The sequence below is a fragment of the Cryptomeria japonica genome, chromosome 1, assembly GCF_030272615.1.
Source record: "Cryptomeria japonica chromosome 1, Sugi_1.0, whole genome shotgun sequence".
Classification (NCBI taxonomy): Eukaryota; Viridiplantae; Streptophyta; class Pinopsida; order Cupressales; family Cupressaceae; genus Cryptomeria; species Cryptomeria japonica.
Genome location: NC_081405.1, coordinates 447,961,010 through 447,984,517, shown reverse-complemented (window position 1 = coordinate 447,984,517; position 23,508 = coordinate 447,961,010).

The window sequence follows — 23,508 nt, the reverse complement described above, 5'->3', positions numbered from 1 at the left end:
CTTAGTCCTCTTTTGCAGAAGTTTAACAACTTGAGGAGATCCAATGTCTACTAATTATTTTAGGAAGGATAGTCCTAAACTTGATGGAACCAACTATGGGATATGGAAGATCAAGATGGAGACACATCTGAATTGCATTGGTAAATACATCTGGGAAGTAACTAAGAATGGTTATACTGCTGTTGTAGCTGGTCAGACTTCTCCAACTATCTTAGCTAAAGATGAAAAGAATGATTGCAAAGAAAGAGAAGCACTTTTGAGCGCATTATCAAATCAACAAATCATGGGATTATCAAATAGGTCTATTGCTAAAGCTATTTGGGATCATTTGGAAAGACTAAATGAAGGAGATTCCACAGTCAAGATTGCAAAACTTGAAAGCTTCTGAGTCAGGTATGAACATCTGAAAATGGAATAAGATTGGTCATATGGCTTCGAGATGCCCTGATAGACATGCTAGACTAAGAGAAGAAGCTAGAAGAACATACAAGCCTAATCCTGAATATCAGAGATACAGATTTAAGAAGAACAAAGACAAATCTTGTTACATTGTTGATGAAGGTGTGACTGATGATTCTGATGAGGATCTAGCAGACAATGGATGGGTTTTTGTTGCTATAATAGAAGATCAACCGACACCTACTGCTCAACTGGTAGAACAAGCCCTAGCAGCCAAAGTTGAAGTAAAGGATGAATGGATCATTGACTTAGGATGCTCACATCATATGACAGGAGACAAAGATAAACTCTTGAACTTTCAAGAATACAATGGAGGTTTAGTAAGATTTGGAGATGAAGAAGCCTGTTCAATTAAAGGTAAGGGTTCAATATCTCTTGATGGTAAGCATAATACTGACAATATCTACAATGTTGAAGGATTAAAGCATAATCTTTTAAGTGTTGGTCAACTAGTTGAGAAGGGATTTCAGTTACAATATAAAAATGGAAAATGCAAAATCATGAATAAAACTGGTTTGGAAATTGCAACCGGTAATCAGACTAGAGGTAATATCTTTCATTTGAATAACAGTGAAAAGATATGCTTGATTGCACATATAGATAAAAGTTTGTTATGGCATAAGAGACTATGCCATGTAAACTTTGATTGCATGGTAAAAATTAGTACTTCTAAGGCAGCTAGAGATCTACCTAAAATTGTGAAACCTCATAATACAATTTGTAAGGAATGTCAATTTGGAAAACAAGTTAGAGCTAGTTTCAAAAGTATTCCAGAAAAATCCAATAATGCTCTTGATTTGATTCACACTGATTTATGTGGTCTAGCTAGAACTAAAAGCTTACAAGGTGATAGATATTTCATGCTAATTATTGATGATTATTCTAGAATGTGTTGGGTTACTTATCTCAGAGAAAAATCAGAAGCATTTGGAAAGTTCAAACTGTCAAAGCAATGGTTGACAATGAAACCGGTAAGAAAATCAAATGTTTAAGATTAGATTAAGGAGGAGAATTCACATCCAAGGACTTTAATACATTCTGTGAAGTGAATGGAATCAAAAGATAGTTATCAGCACCTCGGACACCACAACAAAATGGAGTTGTTGAAAGGAAAAATAGAACTATCTTGGATGCAGCAAGAAGTATGTTATTAGAAGCAAATCTACCACATGTGTATTGGAGAGAAGCAGTTAGCACTACTATCTATACATTCAACAAAGTTCACATCAAAGGTGAAACCGGTAAGACCCCTCATGAACTATGGTTTGGTAATACTCCTACTCTTAAGTATTTCAGAATTTTTGGAAGTAAATGTTATATTAGAAGAGATGAGTATATTGGCAAATTTGATCCTAGAAATGATGAAGGAATATTTATTGGTTATTCATTTAAGAGCAAGGCATATAGATTTTTAATAAGAGATTGCAGAAACTTGTTGAGAGTACAAATGTAAAGATTGATGAACAATTCAGAGGAACTTCAATGTATATAGACTCTGAACTGGCAACAGAAATTATGACAAATGAACCTACACTAAATCCACCGGTACAGAATGAAGATCCAGCTACCCCGGTATCATCAGAGGATTCCTGTAATAACTCACCAAAATTGATCCAACAAAAATTGAGTATATTTTTTTTTTTCATTATATTTTACTATGTTTTATTCAATTGCATACTCTGGGCATCCATCCAAATAGGATTTGGCATTCATCCATTCGGGATGAGCTTCTAACCATACGGGTTAGGCAAGTGTCCATACGGGACGTAAATTCCATCTATCCAATACGGGATAGGCATCTACCCATACGGGGTAGGCATCCATCCAAACGGGATAGGAGATGCTCTGGCCAGAGACTTAGACTCATCAAGACCATTCGGGTCCTGAGCCACTCACTAAGTACTACATTCTTCTAACAAGAATGCACCGAGGTCGCCGTCCTTAGGAGTAATAAGAAAATAATACAAGCTTGAATTCCGCCTCGGAATTTGGCTTAAAGCCTCGGGAAGTCAAGCGAATCCTTACGGGATTCCTCCCGAGTATGCATTGAATTAAGTTTGATTATCTTATCTTTTAATTAGGATTCTTACTCAACCAAGCCTAGACCCCACCCACGAACGCCTGAGTACGAGGGACAACTCCGTCCCAAGACTACCTACATACCCGCTTCGGCACGGGATCAAGGCATAAAGTATGTAGTTCTATTTTCTAATCTATGGTTTGATGTAAACTGATTTTGTGGGTACGCAACCCTTTCTAGGGTCAGAGTCCTAGACAGTTTCTCTGCGGTTGCTACCCACGAAGGTAGCACTTAAGCGAAGGCTCAAGATGGCCTATTGCTTGTGGCCTAAACAAAATAACTAGAACCTAATACTTATCATGAGCGTCACCCAATTGCAAATCACCAATATCCCTTCGAGATGAATAAATAAATAGATAAGAAGGTAAATTCCACGAGAGCCTTTAACTTGACCATCCCTAAGAGGGGTTTACTATGGTTTATCTCAACGGATGTGAAATTCCTTTAAAAGTTATCTTATTAAATTATCGATCCAAGAGGGATTACCCGCCCCTTGGATTTTAACTTCCAAATGTCCCTTATTACTCCCCGACGATTTATAGGGACGATGCCACAGACGTCATTAATGCAGCTTTATTAGGCGTTAAGTGCAGTAGTTCAACACGACGGCATTACCCGTAAGCGTGACCCAGAGGCACCATATATACCAAACGCTGCTAGTTTTGGTTTTCCAACTTCCTTTAATTAGTTTTCTAACTACGAAAATGAAAGCGTAAAAAAAATTGAAGTAACTACTTGAAGTGTAATTTGCATAACAAATGAAACTTGCGTAATAGTAATTGCATGAAAGATATAATAATTCGCATGCTATGAACGAAAGCAATTAATCCATGATGTAAGATGACTTAGGGAGTCCAAAATGACGATTAAATCTAAATATTTGCAATAAGGTAAGTTAATCTCTAAGGACCAAATCAAGTGTCCCAACGTTTCTTTTTTTTTTTTTTGAGAATATAGTCTACAAATTTAAAGTTAATTAAGGATAGTTTAATTACAATCTTGCTACACATTAATCCCATTTAATTGAAAGTCAATATCCTTAAATTTACACTAAGGAAAAAAAAACATCATTTCCCAAATGACATTATTATCATCCCTAAAAAAAAATTAACTAATGGTAATTAATTTAGATTATTATTCTTTTTTAAAAAAAAGCAAATTAAAATTCCAAATTTCGAAATACAAAAAAAAAAACCAAATTAATGACAAGGGCTTGTATTTGTTTATGATTATAGTGAGGGTTGCGGGGTGGGGACCACGGGTCCCATCACCCCTGCGGCCCTGCATGCGCAGGTCCGCAGGGATGAGGGGACCCTGCGGGCCCCTCCGTACCCTGCAACGGTTACTACGTAACCGTCCCTACATGCGGGCTACTATCAATGCAAAACGCCATGCGTTACGGGTGAAGTTCGAATGCTTTTTTTTTTGTTTTTATATTTTTTTTGGTTACTTATATATATATATATATATGTATATATATATATATATATATATATATTTGTTATAGTATTGACATTATCATTTTTATACAGGAGTATTATAACTTAAAAAAAAAAAATTGAAGATTAATAGGTAATTAATAATGTTGCAAGTTTGTCTCAGGGACAAAATGAAGCAATAACCAGAGGGATTTTTTTTTCCCATTTCTTTGTTTTCTACAGGGAAATTCATTCACAGATAGAGGGAGTTTATTTCTTTTCTTCATTTCTTCTGTTTCCTACACAGGGAAAACTTATTCACAGAGAAAGGAATTCATTTCTTTACACAGGAAAAAAAATTTCATTCACAGAGAGAGTTATCAATTTTTTTTTTTACACAGGGAAAATTCATTCACAGAGAGAGGAGATTTATTTATACACACAGGGAGATCTAATTTTTATCAAAATAAACTGAAGATAATAATCTAATTTCCATTTACTCTGAAACTAATTTCTTATCAGAATTAAAACAATGAATCTTATTTTCAAGAAAAAAAATGAATTTCATTCTACAAAATCTGAAACAAATTTTCTTATCAAACAATGGATTTTATTCTCTAAAAATCTGAAACTAATGTATCTTATTTTCAAAAGAAATGAATTTCATTCTACAAAATCTAAAACAAATTTCTTATCAAAACAATGAATTTTATTCTCTAAAATCTGAAACTAAAAATTTAAACAATGAATCTTATTTTCAAAAAAAATGAATTTCATTCTACAAAATCTGAAACAAATTTCTTATCAAAACAATGAATTTTATTCTCTAAAAATCTGAAACTAATCTCTTATCAAAAATTTAAACAATGAATCTTATTTAACAATAAATCTCATTCTTTACAAATCTAAAAACTAATTTCATATCAAGAAATTTAACAATGAATCTTATTTAAACCAGGATTCTCATTTTCTACAAAATCTAAACTAATTCTTTAACAAAATACAATTAAATTTTCATACTCATAATTAATCTAATCAAATCTAATCTATCATAAAAATGAGATGCATGAACTAAGTTGGAGGAACCTGGATGCTTGAAGATGGTGTGGAGTCTTCCTTGATCCTCCAAATTGAAGAAAAATCCTCCCAACAAAAATCTTAGCTGCCAATGAAGTGGACTACCAAGGAGAATTCAACTTGCAGAAATTTTTATCAAGATTAGCTAGCTTTTCCTTTGAAACTTGTTCCCATTTTATAAAAGAAATTACCAATTCCCACTACCTATTTTTTTAATTGAAAAAAAGAGATTCTTCTCCCAATTTGGCCTCCATGCAAATTAATTAGGCTTAGTGGGAGGAGTTACATGCAAGGAGGTGGAGAAGCCTCTAGAAGCTTCTTATTCCTCCTACAACATGTGCCTTAATTTGGGTGAGGGAAATTAAATAACAAATTAAAATATATATGCATTTTTCATGTGTGTGAGGTTTATTATTTTTATTCCCTTACAATATTCATTCAATAATTCATCCAAAGAATATAAATAGAGTTTTGTATTTAAATCAAAAAAAGTGATAAAGGAGGGTTGTGACATCCTCCCCCCCTTAATCTGTGCATCGTCCCGATGCACTTATTAAATGCATTCAAAAGAGTTTATAGTTCATGTTCAAAACAAAAAGGGAAATAGCTGCTGCATCTCCTTAGTATCCTCCCACATGGCATTCTTCTCGTCGTACTGGTCCCATTGTACTTTGCACTGATCAACCTCTCTGTTGCGCAACTGGCACTGGCGCCTCTCCAAGATTCTGAATGGCTCTATCATTATTCCCCCCATTTCTTGGACCTGCAAGGCATCCCAATTCAAAATGTGTTTCTCATCAGGTACATACTTCTTAAGAAGAGATACATGGAAGACATCATGGATTCGGCTCAATTGGGGAGGTAAGGCCAACCGGTAAGCAACTGGATTAATTCTTCCCAATATTTCAAAGGGTCCGACATAACGAGGTGCAAGCTTAGTCTTTTTCCCAAATCTTATGGAACTCTTGTGTGGCCTAACCCTTAGGAAGACTTTCTCTCCTACTTCAAAGTCCCTTGGTGTTCTGTTTTTATCTGCATAACTCTTCTGCCTATCCGAGGCTTCCTTCAACCTTTGCCTAATTTCCTTAGTTTTCCTTTCCATTTCTCTCAACATATCTGGCCCAATAATCACTCTATCTTCAAGACTATCCCAACTCAAAGGTGTTCGACATGGTCTACCGTATAAAGCTTCAAAAGGTGCCATTCCCAAAGATGTTTGATATGTATTATTGTAGGCAAACTCTACCAAAGGTAGGTACTCTTCCCATTTTCTCTGTTGGTCCATGCAGTACATACGAAGCAGGTCTTCCATAATCTGATTTGTCCTTTCTATCTGACCGTCGGTTTCCGGGTGGTATGCGGTGCTAAAATTTAGTTGAGTCCCTAGAGCTGATTGAAGAGTGGTCCAAAACCTGGAAGTGAATCTTGCATCTCTGTCTGATATGATTTTCTCTGGTATTCCATGCAACCTAACTATCTCCTTAACAAAGCATCTAGCCAAGGTGGGTACATCATCTGTCAGATTCCCTGGTATAAAGTGTGCCACCTTAGTGAGTTTGTCAATTACCACCATTATTGCATCATGCCTAGAAGGTGACATGGGTAACCCTTGTACAAAATCCATACTAATAACTTGCCACTTATGTTGAGGTACATCGTGCAATTGTAACAATCCAGCTGGGTGCCTATGTTCTGCCTTTACTCTTTGACACTCCAAACATTTAGCTATGTACTTGACAATATCTCTTTTCAACCCTTGCCAAAAGTATAATTTCTTTAGATCTGCATAAAGTTTGTTAACTCCTGGGTGGCCTGAATAAGGGGCATTGTGAGCCTCCGATAAGACTACTTCCCTTAAATTCCCTGAATTAGGAACATAGATTCTGTTATTGTATCTGAGTAGCCCATCTTTGTCAAATGCATACCCTTCGACCTTAGGGTCGGTCGGGTTTTGTCTTATAGTTAATTTGACTTGCTCATACCATGGGTCATGTCCTTGTTCATCCATTACTTGCCTTTTGAAAGAGGTTTTGAAGGTTGCTATAGTCATCAAGTGTCTCCTCCTACTTAAGGCATCTACCACCCTATTTTCTTTTCCCTTAATATATTCGATCTCAAAGTCATATTCACTTAGAAACTCTAACCACCTTCTTTGTCTGGCATTTAAGTGAGGTTGGGTAAAGATGTATTTTAGTCCTTGGTTGTCCGACTTAAGCTCAAAGGGCTTCCCTAGTAAGAAGTGTCTCCACTTTTGCAGGGCATGCACAATTGCTGCCAACTCTAAGTCATGGGGTGCATAATTGACTTCATGAGTCTTTAGCTTCCTAGATTCATAAGCCACTACCCCTTCATCTTGGACAAGTACTCCTCCTAACCCTTCAATAGAAGCATCTGTTACAACTGTGAAGTGTCCATTTGGGTCTGGTACCTTTAGAATGGGTGCTGAAGTTAGTTTTCCCTTCAAGATTTGAAATGCCTTATCACTTTGCTCGGTCCATACAAACCTTTTGCCCTTCCTTTGCAACGAGGTGATGGGATTTGCTATCTTAGAGAATCCTTCCACAAACCTCCTATAGTAACCTGCTAGCCCCATAAAGCTTCTTACCTCTGAAACATTCTTAGGGATTGGCCATTCTACTATCGCCTTTATTTTATCTGGGTCGACTGCTATTCCTTCCTTTGATATTATATGCCCAAGATAGTGAATCTTTTCCTCAAAGAAGGCACATTTGGACAATTTTCCATATAACTTATGTTCTCTCAATCTTTGCAAAACAATTTGTAGGTGCACTAAATGTTCCTCTTCATTTCTAGAATAAATCAATATGTCATCCAAAAATACCAAAACAAACTTATCCAAGTAGTCATCGAATACACTATTCATCAGGTTCATAAATGCAGCTGGGGGCATTAGTTACTCCAAAAGGAACTACTGTGAATTCATAATGTCCATATCTCATCCTGAAAGCTGTCTTCGAAATGTCTTCTTCCTTAATTCTGAGTTGATGATACCCTGACCAAAGATCTATCTTGGAGAAAACTGCCGCTCCTTTCATTTGGTCAAAAAGGTCCTCTATGCGAGGTAAGGGATACCTATTCTTTATGGTAACTTTGTTCAACATCCTATAGTCGATGCATAGCCTTAAGGTTCCATCCTTCTTCTTAACAAATAAAACTGGCGCTCCCCATGGTGATACACTTGGCCTTATTAATCCCTTAGCTAAGAGTTCCTCTAATTGCATTTTGAGCTCTTGTAATTCGGTTGTGTTCATTCGGTAAGGTGCCTTGGATACTGGTTTAGCTCCTGGGAGTACTTCGATAGAAAAGTCAAACTTTCTCTTGGGGGGTAAACCGGGTAGTTCTTCTGGAAAAACATCCTTAAACTCCTTTAAGAAAGGGGCATTTTCAAATGTTGGTGTATTTTCCTCCTTTCCTTCATCAATTTCGACCATAAAGATCTGTCCTCCTCTTCTCCTTTCCTTCTTTAATTGCATTGCTGAGATAGTTTCTATATTAATGGGTTTAAACTTTCCTTGGATTTTGACCCTTTTCCCCCCATCATCCAAACATTCAACAATTTTGCTATAACAATCTACATTAGCTTGATGGTCTGCTAACCAACTCATTCCCATAATTACATCATACAATCCTAAGGGTGCCACATAGAGATCTACCCTTGTTTCAAACTCAGGGAATTGTACCCTTGCCCTCGGTAAACACTTAGTTACTTCTCTAGTTGCCTTATCCCCATATTGAACCGTCCATGATGATTCCATTTGATTAACTTTTAATGCATATTTGTTCACTAATTCAGGTGAGATGAAACATTCAGATGATCCAGTGTCAATTAGAATTGATATTGGTTGTTCAAATAGTGTACCTGTAGTTTCCACGGGAACATTCTGGTATCTTCTTCTTTGGTTCCTAACTGCTGCATGAATCCTCTGTTGGGGCCCTTGTTGGGGTTGATTGGCTCTAATTTGTCCTTGCATCCTGGGGCAGTCTCTAGCAAAATGATTTTCCCCGCACATAAAGCATCCGCCTGGAGGACCTCTCCTACCTTGATTTCTAGGGGGATCATTCCTTGTTTCATTTCCCCTGGGTGGATAAGTTATCCTGTTCTGCTGGTCATTCCTGTTATAGTTGCCTCTGTTATCATTGCCCCTGTTATTATTGCCCCTGTTATCATTGCCCCTATTATTGTTGCCCCTGTTATTATCATTTCCATTCCTCTGATATTGATTAGGCGGTGGTCTCCTTTCGGAAGAGTTATTCCTTTGACCCTTGTTGAAATTAGTGTTTCCATTGAATTCTTGCTTCCTTTTGAATGAGTGATTCCCATTATAGTTCCGTCCTGCTAGTGTTTGAATCTTCCTCTCTTGCCTTAGGGACTTTTCAAGTACTTCATTCATGTTTCTGGGTCCATGCATATCAACCTCTGCCCCTATGTTGGTATTCAGCCCCAAAATGAATTTCCTTGCTTGGCCTTCTTCATCCTTTTGGTACATAGGCACATATTTAAGCAACTTGGCAAAATTATCCCAATATTGTTGAACGGATAGGGACCCTTGACGTAGATTATGGAATTCTGTCACTTTCTCATCAAAGAACAATTGAGGGAGCCACCTATCTCGAAAATGGTGAACAAATTGATCCCATGTGATTGTATCCCTGTTATACCCATTTTGTTCCTTGGTGTTGGTCCACCAACTAGCCGCCTCCCCTGTGAGTTGATAGGACCCCCATAAAGCCTTGGTTGTTTCGCTAAAATCTCTTAACTTGAAATATTTTTCCATTTCATTTAGCCAATTCTCAGCCCCTTCACCAATCTGCCTCCCATCGAACTTAGGAGGGGTGATTTTCTTCAAATCCTTGGAGAGTTCCAATATGTTATTTTCCTTTCCATTACCCATCACATTTCCTTGATTGCTACCAGGGTTTCCATTCTCGGTACCACTTCTGTTCTCAAAGTCATTCTGCCTTTCCCTAAGGTCCTGCAGTGATTGTTCCAGGAAGTTGATTTTATCTCTTTGTTCGGTTAGAAGGTCGATTATAGCTTGGACCCCATCTTCGTTATTACCTAGGTTGTGTCGATCCTCTTCATGATCTTCCTCATGGTTTCCTTCATGGTTTTCCTCATGGTTTTCCTCCCTTTGACTCCTAGTACGTCTTCCATTACCCCTTCCTCTTCCTCTTCCTCTTCCTCTACCTCTTCCTCTTCCTCTTCCTCTTGCCATTCTAGGTTTTACCTGAAAGTTAAATTATGTAGTTAGTTTTCTTTTTGTAGAATAAAATTTAATTTCTATTGTTGTAAAACATTCCCTTAGTTGAATAAATTGAAATGAGCACAAGGCCTAGATTTGAACCTTTGCTCTGATACCACATGTAATAACTCACCAAAATTGATCCAACAAAAATTGAGTATATTTTTTTTTTTCATTATATTTTACTATGTTTTATTCAATTGCATACTCTAGGCATCCATCCAAATAGGATTGGGCATTCATCCATTCGGGATGAGCTTCTAACCATACGGGTTAGGCAAGTGTCCATACGGGACGTAAATTCCATCTATCCAATACGGGATAGGCATCTACCCATACGGGGTAGGCATCCATCCAAACGGGATAGGAGATGCTCTGGCCAGAGACTTAGACTCATTGGGACCATTCGGGTCCTGAGCCACTCACTAAGTACTACATTCTTCTAACAAGAATGCACCGAGGTTGCCGTCCTTAGGAGTAATAAGAAAATAATACAAGCTTGAATTCCGCCTCGGAATTTGGCTTAAAGCCTCGGGAAGTCAAGCGAATCCTTACGGGATTCCTTCCGAGTATGCATTGAATTAAGTTTGATTATCTTATCTTTTAATTAGGATTCTTACTCAACCAAGCCTAGACCCCACCCACGAACGCCTGAGTACGAGGGACAACTCCGTCCCAAGACTGCCTACATACCCGCTTCAGCACGGGATCAAGGCGTAAAGTATGTAGTTCTATTTTCTAATCTATGGTTTGATGTAAACTGATTTTGTGGGTACGCAACCCTTTCTAGGGTCAGAGTCCCAGACAGTTTCTCTGCGGTTGCTACCCACGAAGGTAGCACTTAAGCGAAGGCTCAAGATGGCCTATTGCTTGTGGCCTAAACAAAATAACTAGAACCTAATACTTATCATGAGCGTCACCCAATTGCAAATCACCAATATCCCTTCGAGATGAATAAATAAATAGATAAGAAGGTAAATTCCACGAGAGCCTTTAACTTGACCATCCCTAAGAGGGGTTTACTATGGTTTATCTCAACGGATGTGAAATTCCTTTAAAAGTTATCTTATTAAATTATCGATCCAAGAGGGATTACCCGCCCCTTGGATTTTAACTTCCAAATGTCCCTTATTACTCCCCGACGATTTATAGGGACGATGCCACAGACATCGTTAATGCAGCTTTATTAGGCATTAAGTGCAGTAGTTCAACACGACGGCATTACCCGTAAGCGTGACCCAGAGGCACCATATATACCGAACGCTGCTAGTTTTGGTTTTCGAACTTCCTTTAATTAGTTTTCTAACTACGAAAATGAAAGCGTAAAAAAAATTGAAGTAACTACTTGAAGTGTAATTTGCATAACAAATGAAACTTGCGTAATAGTAACTGCATGAAAGATATAATAATTCGCATGCTATGAACGAAAGAAATTAATCCATGATGTAAGATGACTTAGGGAGTCCAAAATGACGATTAAATCTAAATATTTGCAATAAGGTAAGTTAATCCCTAAGGACCAAATCAAGTGTCCCAACGTTTCTTTTTTTTTTTTTGAGAATATAGTCTACAAATTTAAAGTTAATTAAGGATAGTTTAATTACAATCTTGCTACACATTAATCCCATTTAATTGAAAGTCAATATCCTTAAATTTACACTAAGGAAAAAAAAACATCATTTCCCAAATGACATTATTATCATCCCTAAAAAAAAATTAACTAAATGGTAATTAATTTAGATTATTATTCTTTTTTTAAAAAAAAGCAAATTAAAATTCCAAATTTCGAAATACAAAAAAAAAAACCAAATTAATGACAAGGGCTTGTATTTGTTTATGATTATAGTGAGGGTTGCGGGGTGGGGACCACGGGTCCCATCACCCCTGCGGCCCTGCATGCGCAGGTCCGCAGGGATGAGGGGACCCTGCGGGCCCCTCCGTACCCTGCAACGGTTACTACGTAACCGTCCCTGCATGCGGGCTACTATCAATGCAAAACGCCATGCGTTACGGGTGAAGTTCGAATGCTTTTTTTTTTGTTTTTATATTTTTTTTGGTTACTTATATATATATATATATATATATATTTGTTATAGTATTGACATTATCATTTTTATACAGGAGTATTATAACTTACAAAAAAAAATTTGAAGATTAATAGGTAATTAATAATGTTGCAAGTTTGTCTCAGGGACAAAATGAAGCAATAACCAGAGGGATTTTTTTTTCCCATTTCTTTGTTTTCTACAGGGAAATTCATTCACAGATAGAGGGAGTTTATTTCTTTTCTTCATTTCTTCTGTTTCCTACACAGGGAAAACTTATTCACAGAGAAAGGAATTCATTTCTTTACACAGGAAAAAAAATTTCATTCACAGAGAGAGTTATCCATTTTTTTTTTACACAGGGAAAATTCATTCACAGAGAGAGGAGATTTATTTATACACACAGGGAGATCTAATTTTTATCAAAATAAACTGAAGATAATAATCTAATTTCCATTTACTCTGAAACTAATTTCTTATCAGAATTAAAACAATGAATCTTATTTTCAAGAAAAAAAATGAATTTCATTCTACAAAATCTGAAACAAATTTTCTTATCAAACAATGGATTTTATTCTCTAAAAATCTGAAACTAATGTATCTTATTTTCAAAAGAAATGAATTTCATTCTACAAAATCTAAAACAAATTTCTTATCAAAACAATGAATTTTATTCTCTAAAATCTGAAACTAAAAATTTAAACAATGAATCTTATTTTCAAAAAAAATGAATTTCATTCTACAAAATCTGAAACAAATTTCTTATCAAAACAATGAATTTTATTCTATAAAAATCTGAAACTAATCTCTTATCAAAAATTTAAACAATGAATCTTATTTAACAATAAATCTCATTCTTTACAAATCTAAAAACTAATTTCATATCAAGAAATTTAACAATGAATCTTATTTAAACCAGGATTCTCATTTTCTACAAAATCTAAACTAATTCTTTAACAAAATACAATTAAATTTTCATACTCATAATTAATCTAATCAAATCTAATCTATCATAAAAATGAGATGCATGAACTAAGTTGGAGGAACCTGGATGCTTGAAGATGGTGTGGAGTCTTCCTTGATCCTCCAAATTGAAGAAAAATCCTCCCAACAAAAATCTTAGCTGCCAATGAAGTGGACTACCAAGGAGAATTCAACTTGCAGAAATTTTTATCAAGATTAGCTAGCTTTTCCTTTGAAACTTGTTCCCATTTTATAAAAGAAATTACCAATTCCCACTACCTATTTTTTTAATTGAAAAAAAGAGATTCTTCTCCCAATTTGGCCTCCGTACAAATTAATGAGGCTTAGTGGGAGGAGTTACATGCAAGGAGGTGGAGAAGCCTCTAGAAGCTTCTTATTCCTCCTACAACATGTGCCTTAATTTGGGTGAGGGAAATTAAATAACAAATTAAAATATATATGCATTTTTCATGTGTGTGAGGTTTATTATTTTTATTCCCTTACAATATTCATTCAATAATTCATCCAAAGAATATAAATAGAGTTTTGTATTTAAATCAAAAAAAGTGATAAAGGAGGGTTGTGACAATTCCATGGTAATTGAAGAACAACAGCAAACTAAGACACCCCGATATGTAAGATTGAATCATTCTGAAGATCAGATAATTGGAAACAAATTGAGAAAAATAATACTTGGACATTAGTTCCCCGGCCTAAAGATAAAAATGTAATTGGAACCAAATGGGTATTTAGAAACAAACTTAATGAAGATGGTAAGGTTGTCAGAAATAAAGCAAGACTAGTGTGTAAGGGATATTCTCAGAAAGAAGGAGTTGATTACAATGAAACCTTTGCACTGGTAGCCAGAATTGAGGCAGTCAGATTATTCTTGGCTTTTGCAGTTCACAAGGACTACAAAGTTTATCAAATGGATATTAAATGTGCATTTTTGAATGGAGATGTTGAAGAGGAAGTTTATATTGAACAACCTGATGGATTTTCTTTGACAGATGACAATGATATGGTTTGCAGATTAAGAAAAGCTTTGTATGGATTAAAACAAGCCCCAAGAGCTTGGTATGCAAGGTTGGATAAGTATCTTTTAAAGATTGGTTTTACTAAAGGAAATGCAGATAGCAATTTATATTACAAAATAACTAATGATGACATCTTGATTATTGAAGTATTTGTTGATGATATAATCTTTGGAGGAGAAGATGGATTATGTAAGGAATTTTCTATTAAAATTCAGCAAGAATTTGAAATGTCTATGACTAGAGAAATAAAATTCTTTTTAGGATTGCAGATTTTACAAACTCATAAAGGTATATTTTTGAGTCAATCCAAGTACTTGAAAGAATTACTAAAGAAATTTGGGATGGAGAACTCTAAACTGGTAAGCACACCTATGACTACAAATGACAAATTATCTCAAAGGGATGAATCTACACCTGTTAATACAACTAGATACAAATCTATGATAGGAGGTTTACTATATTTGACACAAACCAGGCCTGATATTATGAATGCAGTATGTATTGTTTATATATTTCAAAGTAATCCTAGGGAAAATCATGAATCAACAATAAAAAGGATTTTCCGGTATTTACAAGGCACTGCAAATCTTGGATTATGGTATCCTAGAGATGAAAATTTTGACCTATGTGCATACACAGATGCAAATTGGGCAGGAGATGTGGATGATAGAAAAAGCACCACTGGAGGAGCATTCTTTCTTGGAAAAAGATTAGTTTCTTGGTTGAGTAAGAAACAAAGTTATACATCTTTATCAACAGCAAAATTAGAATATGTTGCAGCAGCAACTAACTATACACAGGTACTATGGCTTAAGCAAATGTTGAAAGACATAAAGGTAAAATGCAAGGAACCTATTACTATATATTGTGATAACACTATAGCAATTGATATATCTAAGAATCCGGTATTACATTCTAAAACAAAACATGTTTCTATCAAACTGAATTTTCTAAGGGAAAAAATTGAAGAAAAAGAGATAAAACTAGTTTATGTGAATACTAAAGAACAACTTGCAGATATTTTCACAAAACCTTTGCCTAAGGAGACTTTTGAATATCTCAGAGATTAGCTTGGATTCATACCACCACTGGTAGAGATTTAGACAGTTGATGATTGTCATCAACTGGCAGAATTGAAAGACAAATCTTTTACTCTGTTCTTTGATGAGGAAGCTACTTCTCAGGGGGAGTAGTTGGTATATTGAATTGATTGGTATTTTGTATATGAACTTGACTTTTGTAACTTTGGCATTTGATGTTGAAGGGGGAGAGATATCTATGGAAAAACCCATTATCTTTTAAGGAGAGATTGGTATTGAAAATAAATCTTTGGATAAACACATGCTGCTCCGAGGGGGAGAGATTGTTGTTTAAGGGAGATTGATTGGTTTTTAGTATTTGGCATTTCTGTTTTGGCACTTTGATGGTTTTTTCATCTTGTGTTGCCATCAATTCCAAAGGGGGAGATTGTTGGTATTTTGGTATGGTTTTGTCATTGATGTCAATACCTACTAAAAACTAGCACTTTGGAGATCTTGCAACATTCATCGGCAAGCAAGTAACTATTGCACAGTTACTGGTATATGGTTCACTGCTAGGATATAATGATCACTGACACTTAGAATGATATGGAAGACACTTGGTAATGTTGAAGAAATCGTGTGGACACTTTGTTTTGAAAAATTAATCATTGGTATATTCATATTTACATATTTGCTTTTACTGGCAAATAGGTCCAAGGTTATCTAGGGTTACACCGGCAGGTTTATCTTTTCTAGATCAGCATGGCACGCTATGGAGATGATTTATTATTGATGTAAATGCATTAAGATGACATGTTTAATTGGTTATTGCATCGAACATTATATTGTTTGTAAAAAATTTTTTATTGTAATATCTTGTAGGGCCAACCTACTAAAATTGGTCTTAGGTTATGGTATAAATGTAAGATCTTATTTGTAAGATCAAGTGTGGAATGCGAAAAAGAATTGTGTGAAGGTATATGTGAGATTAAGTAGAGGTATACATGAAGATATCATTTGAAGGTGAATCTAGGTTTTTGTAGAAGCATATTAGCATTACACTGGTACTGAATCCAGCATATGAAGATGCTCTTTTGTGCAGTACATTCTTATTGGATTTAACCATCCAACTGTAGTCAGTGTGACTTCCATTTTGTGATTGAGCAGTGAGCTCTAGGCTGTTGGCTTTTTTGCATGTGTAGACCCCATTTATGTACACTTACTATCTGTAGTAGTATCATCTGATTGTGGGTAAGGTTTCCCACCGTGGTTTTTCTCCTTACAGGGTTTCCACGTACAAATATTGGTGTTATGTGTTGTGGATGACTTTATGTTTATGTTTCATGCATTAATCCTTACCGGTATAGCAATTTACTGTTAACACTGTCTACCGGCATACTTAACTGGTTTACCGGTATTAAGCATTAAGTTGGTTAAACAGTTTTTGGTTTGAATTTACTAGACAACTGATTCACCCCCCCCCCCCCCCCCCTCTTAGTTGTCTCCGGGACCTAACAGTACCAGCATAGGAGGCCAACATCATTGGCAGATCCAACAATCGGCAATTTCATTTTGATATTTATGTTATATGTAATGAGCCGACATGTATACTCATTTTGTAATTATCTATCATGCCCAACATTTTGGACAAAAATGCAACAACAATTTTTTTTTTATAAACAACATAAAATACTAAATATTTTATGTTAAAGAAATGGGATAAATAAGTTTTTTCTTAACTAAAGGTTAACTTAGGAATTAAAAAAACAGTTTCCTAAAGTTGATTTAATTAACTCAACCATTATAGCGTAAACATTTAAGGTAGACTAATTATACCCCAAAAAGGGTCGTCACAATTTAATTTATTAATTGAACTAATTTAATTAATTTCCCCTAATTAAATTCTCCAATAATGAATCAAGAGATATTAATTATCTCAATAGTATTTAAATACTCAAGGACTAAATAAAATAACGTTAACTCATATTAAAATAATTAATTGAGCAAACACGAATAACGCTTTTAAATTTAACTAATAAAGTTAACCAAATCAAATATAAATTCATTTCACAATTAAGTCGAATTTTAATCCCCCTTTAGATATTAAATATCAACTATTTAATATTCGACCAATATTGACCTCTATAGTTTAAGAATTAACAATTTACCTTTAATAGATTCCAATATTAAAATTTACAAAAAGAATTTAACTTAATCATTATATATATATATATATATATATATATATATATATATATATATATATATATATATATATATATATATATATATATATATATATATATATATATATATATATATATATATATATATATATATATATATATATATAATTTTAACACATATAAATATAACTACATAAAAAATATGGATTTTATTTAAAGTTAATATCCTCAAAATAATTGTAGGAATAACTTTCCTATTTTAATTAACTAAAATACAAATGGGTTTTACCCATTTCAAATTGAAAAGGGTTTTCCCCTCTTTTCATTTATATTATTATTATATTTCAAACCCTAATTAGGGTTGAATTATTTCTTATAACTAAACTTCATTTTTTTTTCTTATCAAGCTAACCCTAACCCAAAATTGGGTTAGGGCTACTTTGCTCTAAAATTTCTTTTTTTTGTTGTTCTTGATTATGTGTGTGCAGGTGCGGCCACGACGACCGAGCAAAGGCAGGGGGATCGAAATGTAGTAGAGGGCCGAGGAGGGTTTCAAGATTTTTGTGGGAGGGGAGAGGGGTTTCGGCCCCTCTGGGTGCCGCCCTACAGTGCAGCCAAGTCGCTTTGTGGGTACCACCACAGAGAGCCCGAGCTCCATGCTTCTTTGGTAAATATTTTTTATTTTTTATTTTTTTAAGTTTTAAAAATCTTTAGATTTAAACTTTAAAAATAAATATATATATATATATATATATATATATATATATATATATATATATATATATAAGTTTACATATTTATACACACACACACACACACACACACATATATATATATATTGAAGCAACATAAATGTTTGTATATTTTTATTTTTTTAAAAATAAACAGCAGCTTAGTTTTATATATTTAAGACACGAGGCATTATCTTATGCATATATATATATATATGTGTGTGTGTGTGTGTGTGTGTGTGTGTGTGTGTGTGTGTGTGTGTGTGTTCAAGATTGCATTTGCATTATTTAGAGGAGGTTATTTTCAATAGAACATAATAGAGTATATTTTATTTTCTTCCATTTGCCTATAGTTTTCCTTTGATTTAAAGTAAACAATATCTAGATTTACAAAAATATATTCGACTTCTACATGCATTTTCAGATTAGGAAAAATATGACAGTAATAGAATTTATTTACAGCTGCAACTATCTTTATCTAATTTACTTTTTTTTTATCAATAACAGCAAGATGAAAAGCAGTTTAATATTAACTCTAAAATTTCTATTTATTTATTTTGTGTTTAAACTATACACATAAGCAATATTTCATTTCTTTTACTAATAATTGCACTACAACATTTTATTTATTTCATTTCTTTTTACAATAGCTAATAAGGCAGAAATAAATTTAATTTCTAATCTATTTCAAGAAGTACATATCAATAAAGAATGACTCCAATATCTATAGGGAAATAACTTCAAATTTTATTCTTTTCTTTGCAAGATTATACTCTAATATAATACATCTTTGTTTCATGATAAAACTTAGTCAAATAAATACATTTATTACATCATGGTTCCTTTTTAAAAATAGGTAGATAACAAAATCTAGCCTCTCATTTATACTAAATGAGGGCTTGCCAAATACATTTATTTTCTTTTGCAACTAATACAAATAAAAATAATAGGATCAACCATAGCTTCCTTTCCAATCTTTTCCCAAGAAAACCTTCAATAAAAACTTGTAGGTTGTGACCATGGAGGCTCACCTCCCAACCTAGGCTTACAAGAAGCCACCCCCGAGCTAGGAGAACCAAGGCTAAATGGGTGACACTCAATCATAAACACATAAGCAAGAGGAAAACACAACATAAATACTCCCAACTCAAGGATGAACAAGTTCACTTAGTGACTATAACTTGAGGGGTGAAGGTGGACCAAATACCTAGAGGAGAAATCTGCAAGTAGGAGAACATAATGCCATTGCAAGGCTACCAAGTAGAATAACCACAAGTTCCAAAATTGTCATAACAAATCCTTATGTCCCCCATGTTAGGACCCAGAGGCAACTGAGAGGGGGGTGAATCAGTTGTCAATTAATTTCAACCCAAATATAACTTAATCAAACATGATACTTAATACCGGTAAACCAAACTTAATGTTGGTTGACAGATTAGCAGTTAATATTAATACCGGTGAAACTCAATGAGTAAAAAAGAAAGAGAAACAACATCCATAACACATAACACAAATATTTGTATGTAGAAACCTTGTAAGGGGAAAAACCACGGTGGGAAACCTTACCCACAATCAGATGATACTACTGCAGATAGTATATGTGTACAAATGGGGTCTGCACATGCAGAAAGGCCAACCGCCTAGAGCTCACTATTCAATCAAAAAATAGGAGTCTTACTGACTACAATTCGATGGTTAAATCCAATGATAATGTACTGCTCAAAGTAGCATCTCCAATATCGGATTCATTACTGGTTAAGCTTTGATAATCACCTTCAAACCTTCCTTGAAGCTTCTCTATGGTCTGCTCATATGATCTTCAATATTCACATATACCATGTTACAATACCATAACCTTACTTACAATATTCTGCTCTACTACCTTTTTCATCATCTCACAAATGAGATCTTACATATATACCAAAACCTAAGACCAAATGTGTAGGTCGGCTTACCAAGAATATTACAATTAAAATCTATTACAAATAAGTCAAGATGCGATGCATCATGGTGGCTCAATGAATTTACGACAATGTCCAATTAATAAATCATCTCCATAATGTATCGTGCTGATCTGGAATAGATAATGCATGCCAGTCCATAACCTAGACCAATTTGCCGGTAATAGCAAATATGTCAACCCGCTTAGACCAATAACCAAAATACCAAAATCAAGTGTCCAAACCATGTCTTCAACATAACCAGGTGATCTCCAGATGAAAACAAGTCATCTTCAGTGCCGGTGTACAATATAACTTGTCAGTGAACACTATACCGGTGACTGTGCATAAGTCACTGAACTTGTCGGTGAACATAATGTGCCGGTTAAACATAACCAAAGATCTCTAGAAGGATAAGGTTGACATGAATGACAAAATAAATGCAACACATCCATAATACCAACAATCTCCCCCATTGGCATTGCTGGCAACACAAGATGGAAAAACATCTAAGTGCCAAAATAGAATGCCAAAAACCAACAATCTCTAGAATAGATCAATACTAGAAATCAAAATACAAATGCAGAGAGTATATATCTCTCCGCTAATGAAAAATCTCTCCCCAAAGGATAATGTTTCTTAAATACAAAGTTTTTCCATAGATATCTCTCCCCCTTTGACATCAACTGCCAAAGCAATACAAATACCAGAACATACAACCAACTCATAATTACAATAACCAATTGTTATAACCAACTAGTCCCCCTGAGAAGTAGCTCTCCTCCATCAAAGCCAGAAAAAGGTTTCTCTGTTAATTTTGTCAGCTTGATGCCAATCATCAACTGTTTAAGTCTCTATCGGTGAGGGTATTACCCCAAGCTGTTCTCTGAGATATTCAAAAGTTTCCTTAGGCAAAGGCTTAGTAAAGATATCTGCAATCTACTCTTTAGTATTCACATAAACCAATCTCACTTCTTTTGCTTCAACATTCTCTTTCAAAAAATTATATTTGATACAAACATGTTTAGTTTTAGAGTGAAATATTGGATTCTCTGATATATCAATTACTGCTGAATTATCATAATAAATGATTATAGGCCCTTAGCATTTTACCTTTATGTACTTCAACATTTTCTTAATCCATAATACTTGAGTACAATTAGTTGCTGCTGCAAAATATTTTGATTCTGCTGTTAATAATGATGTACAACTTTGTTTCTTTCTCAACCATGAAATCAATCTGCTACCAAGAAAGAATTCTCCACTAATGATGCTCTTCCTGTCATCTACATCTCCTGCCCAATTTGCATCGGTGTATGCACACAAATCAGAATTTTCATCTTTAGGATACCATAAACCAAGATTTGTTGTGCCTTGTAGATACCAAAAAATCCTTTTCATTGTTGATTCATGATTTTCTTTAGGATTACTTTGAAATCTTGAAATAATACATATTACATTCATTATATGAGGTCTTGTTTGTATCAAATACAGTAAACCTCCAATCATAGATTTGTATCTTGTCGGATTAACAGGAGTTGAATCATCCTTCAATGTCAATTTATTAGTTGTAGTCATAAGAGTACTTACCGGTTTGGAATTTTCCATACCAAATTTCTTCAATAGTTCCTTCAAGTACATTGTTTGACATATGAATATACCTTTATCAATCTATGAAATTTGCAATCATAAACATAATTTTATCTCCCCAATCATAGACATTTGAAATTCTTCTTGCATCTTATTAGCAAAGTCTTTACACAATCCATTTTCTCCTCCAAATTTGATATCATCAACAAAAAATTCAATAACCAAGATGTCTTCATTAGTCACTATGAAATATAAGTTGTTGTCAACATTACCTTTAGTGTAACCAAGCTTCCAAAGATATTTGTCCAATCTAGCATACCAAGCTCTAGGAGCTTGCTTCAATCCATACAAAGCTTTCCTTAACCTGCAAATCATATCTTTATCATTTGTCAATGAAAATCCATCAAGATGTTCAATGTAAAATTCCTCTTCAAGATAACCATTCATAAATGCATATTTTACATCCATTTGATATACTTTATAGTTCTTGTGGGCTGCAAATGCAAGAAATAATCTGACTGCCTCAATTCTAGCTACCGGTGCAAAGGTTTCATTGTAATCAATTCCCTCTTTCTATGAATATCCTTTACACACTAATCTTGCTTTGTTCCTGATTACCCTACCATCTTCATTAAGTTTATTTATTAATACCCATTTAGTTCCAAATACATTTTTGTCTTTAGGTCGGGGAACCAATGTCCATGTATTATTCTTTTTAATTTGTTCTAATTCATCTTCCATAGCTTTAATCCAATGTTTATATTCACATGCCTCAATAATAAATGTTGGTTCAATTTGAGAAATTAAATATACCTCTTCATTTGCCAGTCTTCCTCTTGTCATAACACCTTGATACTTATTCCCAATTATCTGACTTTCAAATTGATTCAGTGTTACATACCTGGGTGTGTTCACTTGTTGTTGTTCTTCAGTCACTGTGGAATTCTCTGATGATGTTGGTGTGACTGGATCCACATTTTATACCGGTTCACTCTATATAGGTTCATTTATGATTATCTCAACTGCTAGTTCAGAATCCATAGACCTTGAATTTCCTATAAATTATTCATCTATCTTCACATTTGCACTCTCAATGATTTTCTGCAATCTTTTATTAAAACATCTATATGCTTTGCTCTTAGATGAATAACCAAGAAATATTCCTTCATCACTTCTAGGATCAAATTTACCAATATACTCATCTCTCCTAAATTAACATTTGCTTCCAAATATTCTGAAGTATTTAAGAGTAGGAGTATTGCCAAAACATAGTTCATAAGGGGTCTTACCGGTTTCACCTTTGATGTGAACTCTGTTAAAAGTGTAAACCAATGTATTCACTGCTTCTCTCCAGTACACATGAGGTAAATTTGCTTCTAATATCATGCTTCTAGCTGCATTTAGAATAGTTCTGTTCTTCCTTTCCACAACTGCATTTTTTTGAGGTGTCCGAGGTGCTGATAGCTATCTTCTAATTCTATTCACTTCACAAAATATACTAAACACCTTAGATGCAAATTCACCTCCTTGATCTAATCTTAAACATTTGATTTTCTTGCAGGTTTCATTCTCTACCATTGCCTTGAATAGTTTGAATTTCCCAAAAGCTTCTGATTTCTCCCTGAGAAAAGTAACCCAACACATTCAATAATAATTATCAATGATTAGCATAGAGTATCTATCTCCCTATAGACTT